This window comes from Pongo pygmaeus, chromosome 11 (genome assembly GCF_028885625.2).
Source record: "Pongo pygmaeus isolate AG05252 chromosome 11, NHGRI_mPonPyg2-v2.0_pri, whole genome shotgun sequence".
NCBI lineage: Eukaryota > Metazoa > Chordata > Mammalia > Primates > Hominidae > Pongo > Pongo pygmaeus.
This window is the reverse complement of record NC_072384.2, coordinates 141523576-141529674: the sequence shown is the minus strand read 5'-3', so window position 1 is coordinate 141529674 and position 6099 is coordinate 141523576. Positions and strand designations below refer to the sequence as shown.

The following is a 6099-nucleotide window of genomic DNA, read 5'->3' as shown; positions in this document are numbered from 1 at the left end:
GTAGGCTGACAGCAGAATCCAGGCCCAAGTCACTGGGGAGCACCCAATTTGCTTCCTCTCCTCCTCAGCTAAGGGTGAGCAGCAGGGGTGACCCCAGCTATTAGCCCCACCTAGCAAACAGCACAGCGGCCCTACAGAGGGGCAGCCCTTCCCACTGCCATGCTGCAGCTCCAGACACAGAGGAAGCTCAGGGCTTCCAGGGTCTTTGTGGATGAACGGATGAGGGAAAACTGGAGGGACTGGGAGCAGCAAAAGCAGAGGGGTAGGGGACTTGGACTGACGTGTCAACAGCCAACACTTCCTTCTGGTCCTGGTCCCCAGGAGCAGCTGGTCCTGGTCTGGGAGCAGCTGCCTGCTGACACGGCTACGCTGCGATGGGATCTGGCCCCAGCCCAGTTGCTGCCGGCCAGACACTGAGTCAGCACCTGGCTGTCCAGTGCGCCACGAGCAGATCCCGGCAGAGCTGCCCATGCCGTGCAGATCCCCGGTGGGCCTCCCGGGCCAGAGTCCGGGGACCCATTCACTTGGGGCCCTACCAGTCCCTACCCTTGGTTGGCTGGTGGCTGCCCAGCCTGGGCCCCACCCACCCAGGGCTCCGGTTTCTGAGTCCGGGGCCCAGCACAGCCCCTCTCCTGCCAATTATTTCACTCCTTCCTGAAATGGGATCATGACCCTGGTCCTATCTCTAAGTGATTCTGATGTGAGATTAGGGATTGTGCAGGGATGGGGGTGTGATCCTGCAATGACGGACTCCTAGGCCTCCTCCCAGCCCCGCAGAGTCCAAATCCCCAAGGCAGGGGCTGAGGAGGGCGAGGCTCATAGAGCCCAGGACTTCTGAGGGTCCTGAGCATCTGGGGCCTCCTGGCTCTCATGATTTCACATCCTGGCCTCTTCCCACCCACCGGAGCTCTGAGGGTCTCAGCCTCTCTCCACTTGACATCTCTTTCTTTCTTTTTTTTTTTGGCGATGGAGTCTCGCTCTGTCGCCCAGGCAGGAGTGCAGTGGCACGATCTCGGCTCACTGCAAGCTCTGCCTCCTGGATTCACGCCATTCTCCTGTCTCAGCCTCCCAAGTAGCTGGGACTACAGGCGCCCGCTACAACGCCTGGCTAATTTTTTGTATTTTTAGTGGGGACGGGGTTTCATCATGTTAGCCCGGATGGTGTCGATCTTCTGACCTTGTGATCCGCCCGCCTCGGCCTCCCAAAGTGCTGGAATTACAGGCGCGAGCCACCGTGCCTGGCCTTCTTTCTTTCCCACTCATGCGTGTATACATACACACACACAGACACACACACAAGACACACACACACACACACACACACGCGCCCCTTCCCAACAAACTGTCCCAAACCTAAATGTGGATAAATACAGAATGTGGTGTAAAGTGTCTCCAAAAACGCAACAAGCCTCGGCCTCCTTGTCTGTCCATTGCACTGAGACCTCCAGGTCTGGGAGTTCCCTGTGGTGTGAAGGGCACCTGTGTCATTTCCCGCCCAAGACGGGCACTGTGAGAGTGAAAGAGGGCATGGGCGCAAAAGCACAAGGCAGGACTCTCCTGCTGGGCCTGGACATGGGGTCACCCTCAGCAGCCCCAGGGTCAGAAACTGGTGCGACTATCTTCAGAAATCCCACGTTGGTGCAATTCATCATGGCTCCTCCTCACCCTCTTCCCCTCAGGATGACCCAGTTTTGGGTTTGGTCCTCAAGAGTCTCCAATAAACATCTTCACCAGACCTGTTTCCTGGGGCAAAAACCTGGTCGTTTATTTCTCTTTACGACTTCTATAAACATTTGGATTTTCAGGAGAAAAACAAGAAATAGGGAGTGGACACTTGTTCTTCCAGCAGAGGAATGGGAAGGGCTGTTCATCTGGCATCATCTGTCCTGCGTCCTGGTCCTGACTCCCTTCTGAGCCTCAATTTCTCCATCCATAAAATGGGGAGGAGGCCTGGACCCCAGTCCCAAGCACAGAGTAATGATTTCGAGAACACATGTCCACTAAAACAGGATGGAACAAAAACACAGTCACTGCGGGCGAGCATTTGGAAGTGTGCAAGGAGGATATGCTGCTTTGCATCTTCTCTCTGCCGATATGATTCTCCGGCAGGCAAGAGGTGATCATAGCCAGGACTTCTCCTGATTGATGGCTGCCCACACCAGGGATCCCAGGGCCCAGCCACACACAGAACCACTTGGCGTGCTTAACTAGGAGCCCCCATAACTCACAGAGAACAATGGAGTCAGGATCTCTGAGGGATACAGCAGGGTGATTCTGATCTGCAGCCAGGGTGAGAACCCTGGGTTAGAAGGTACTACCAGCCTCCATGGCTGAGCTGGGTGGAAGCTGTTTATGAATGACGAGGATTTGGGAGGGGTGGGCTTGAGTGGGGAGAGATCATTGCCAAGGCTTAACATTAGTGCAGAGAGAGGCTGACCTCATGCCTCCATTGGTGAAAAGCCAGGCTGGGGGCTTCCTACCAGGGAACCTGCTTCCTCCCATCCTCTAAGCACTGCCTTGCTCTGGCCCCAGAGAAGCTACTGGAGTTGGGGGAAGGGTATTCAGCCAAAGACCTGGCTCAAGTCAATCTAGAGCATCCTCTGACCCTCAGGGGCCTTTTCAAGTGTCTCAGCCTTGGTCTCTTCATTTGCGAGATGGGGGCGACAATTGTACCCCCATTGGGTGCCCTCTGTGGGTGTGAGTAAACTCAGTTCAGCTATTCAAAAGTAAGCATTTTGGCCAGGCATGGTGGCTCACACCTGTAATACCAGCACTTTGCAAGGCTGAGGCAGGTGGATCGCTTGAGGTCCGGAGTTCAAGACCAGCCTGGACAATATGTTGAAACCCCATCTCTACTAAAATACAAAAATTAGCTGGGCACCTGTAATCCCAGCTACTCAGGAGGCTGAGGCAGGATAATTGCTTGAACCCGGGAGGTGGAGGTTGCAGTGAGTCAGGATTGCACCACTGCACTCCAGTCTGGGCGACGAGTGAGACTCCATCTCAAAAAAACTCCCCAAAACCAAAAACCAAAAACCAAAAAACCAAAAGTAAGCACTTGACAAATTCCACAGCACGGATTTGGATGGCAGGGAGGGTCAGGGTTACTTGGGAGAGCCTCAGCAGGTGTCTGCGGGCTGGGATGGTGGGAAGGGTCAGGGTTACTGGGGAGAGCTGGGGCAGGTGTCTGTGGGCTGGGCCTGAGCTTCTGCCTGGTTGCCCCTGTGCTGCAGTGTGGTCTGCCTGCTCCTTACCCAGGTCCCCGGCTCCACTGCAAGAGCTGGGCCATGACCAAGGCTCTGCTGGGCCTCCTTTCCCTGGACCCAGGCCAGTGGCTGATATTCTGTCTCCGCCCCATCACCTCAGCCTCAGAGCATGCGGCAAACCTGCTGACACCACTGCTGAGGTTCCTGGACCTCTGGGGAGTCTGCGCTGCACCCCAGGCCATGAGCTAGGCCAGCTCCCAGCCACTGTGGAGGTGTGGACACAGCCTGGTTAAGCATTCACCATGCCCTGACAGCCCTTGTTTATTGGACACAATTTACCCGCCATGAAATTGATGGGTAATCACTTCACATTCCACAAACGGAGAGGCTGGGGCTCAAAGAGATGCATGACCACCCAGGCTCGAAAGTTAGTGAGGGGCAGAGCCAGGATTTCATTCCAGCAGCCAGTTCTCAGACAACTTCACTGCTATTGTCTCATTGACATTCTCTTCCCCAAACCTGAGGACTGCGGCGTCCCCACTGTACACCTGACCCCGAGACTCTCAGAGACAGGGTGCACAGAGCAAAACAGGCGTGGATGAAACAAATGAAACCCCAACCCCACCCTTGGGGCATCTGCTGTGAAAGCCCTGCCTGGACCCAGCTCCCCTCCTGGCCCTGCCCTTCTGGGCTTCCCAGGCCCGAGGGGTTCCGTGGGGGGCAGCGTCTTCCTGATCTGCCATCCTGGTGTCCACAGAGCCTCCCGGGCTGACCTCAGGTGACCCCTTTGCCCACCTGGGCCCCCAGTCCGTCCTGTAAGGCAGAAAGTCTTCATGGAGGAGGAGGGGGAAGAGGCATCCCAACAGGGCTTTGGGGGATGGGGATTCTTCGGTATTAGGGAAAGGCTGCAAAAGCTGCAGTGAAGATGTGACTACAGGGTGGGCAAGGCCTGTCATGGTGCCCCTGAGCAGGCGCCTGGAGGGGATCTGTGAGGACCAGGTGGGCAACGGGGCCTCAGCCTGACAGGGAGCTCTGTGGGAACAGGATCCAGGGTCTGTACCAGGAGCACCGTCCACAGGTCACCCCTGGGAGCCATCTGAACAAAGCTGGGATGCAAAGGGTCCTGCCTAGGCCAGCAGGATTCTGCTTGGACATTAGTACGTCAGTTTGGAGCTAGTCCCTCCCAGCGTTTTTCTATCTTGGCCTCAGTTTCCCCATTTGTAACATACAGTTTCCGGTCCCAAAGGGCCTTCCGACTCAATCATGTGGCTGGACCCCAACCTCACCGCGGTGCAGCGCGAGCCCACGGAGCCCCCCACGGCTTGGCCGCACTTCAGGGTCCGGGCGCAGGACCCCACGAGCCGCTCTCACCTCAACCCGGGAGGCCCCGCACAGGCCGCACGCTCCCAGCCGCCATCGTCTAGCCCCACAGGATGCTCACCCTAGCTCAGCGCGCCCCGCGGGACCCGCCCGCCGTTGCTACGGCAACGGCGCTGCTGAGAGGCTAGCGAAGCAGGCAACCCCGCAGCGGAGGGAGGAGGTTGCCACGGCAACCAGGGCGCGTCACCAGCGGGGCGAGGTTTCCTGCGGGGCGGGGCCTACAGCGGAGCGGGGCCTATAGCAGGCGGGGCCTACAGCGGGGCAGGGGCGGGGCCTACAGCGGGGCAGGGGCGGGGACGGGGCCCCACGGAATCGCGGAGCAGAGCGGGCTGCTGGCGGCTTCTTCCCAGACTGCTGGGCTGTTGCAGTTCCACACCCTGGGGTTCTACCCAACGCCTTAGCCTGGGACTTCATAATTCACCTCTTTTAAGATGACCTGTCTTTTCACTGTTTTGTCTCTGGTGTTCTGCAGACTTGCTTTTATTTGCTATTGGGGTCCTTATTGATTCCTAATCTGAGCGTTTCTGTCTGTAGGCAATTCTGGAAAATTCTAAGCCAATATTTCTTCGAATATTGTTTCAGTGCCTTTCCGTCCCTTCTGGAATTCCGCGAATCGTTCTCCAGAGCAGGTCAGGGCATCCCCTGGCTGTGGCTCTTGGCCTGACCCCACCCTCGGGGCGTCTCTGCTGTGAGCTCCCTGCCTGGACCCAGCTCCCCTACAGGCCCTGACCTTCCAGGCTTCCCAGGCCCGAGGGGGACCGTGGCGGGCAGCATCTTCCTGACTTGCCATCCTGGTGTCCACAGAGCTCCCCGCACTAACCCCAGGTGATCCCTTTGCCCACCTCAGCATCCCCGCCATCCGCCCATCCCGGCCCGGTTGCTGCCTGGACGTCACAGCACATGCGTACCCAGGGCTCAGACTGGCTGCAGCCGCCTCTCGGTGTGGCACTTGCAGGTCGTAATTTTCTGTGTAAAAAGCTGGTTTCTGTATTTTAAATTTTGTGATATATTTTTCTACCATTTATTTTTATTAGATGGAACCATTTAAAATTACCACTTTTGTAGGTCAAAAGTAGACATGAATAATTTGATATGATTTAACCTAATATTCTTTCTACATTGTAGAAGTCTACAGCTCTGATAGGATTTTAAAAACGTTTTCCCTAATGTAATATTTATTAGTAGTGTAGATTCAGAATGATACAAAAGAAAGTAAAATATGAAGGCATCTTACTCTCTAACTCCAATGGCATAAAAAGTGACACCTAAGATTAAAAAATTCAAATCATATACACAGAAAGAGGATATATTTAAAAGGAAAGAAGTGAATGCCTTCTCAACAACCCCTACCAAGAGTCACCCCCAGCCATGACAAAGGCTGCCAACAGTTTCTCGTGATTCTTTTCAGTGAAAAAAACGGGATGAGGGGGTTACATTGTGCATACTCTTCTGTGTCCCTTCTAAACAATTTAACAACAAATCCCAGTCATCTTCCCCCATCGGCACATACTTT

General features: G+C 55.5%; 1 long non-coding RNA gene across 1 annotated transcript; it reads right to left on the bottom strand.

The window, feature by feature from the left end:
- Positions 1–1739: 1739 nt before the first annotated feature.
- On the bottom strand, positions 1740–4692 carry LOC134737767 (uncharacterized). The gene is made up of 2 exons (XR_010122985.1): positions 4578–4692; positions 1740–2000 (listed from the first exon to the last, which is right to left on the bottom strand). It is a non-coding gene; the product is annotated as an uncharacterized LOC134737767 (long non-coding RNA).
- Positions 4693–6099: the final 1407 nt, after the last annotated feature.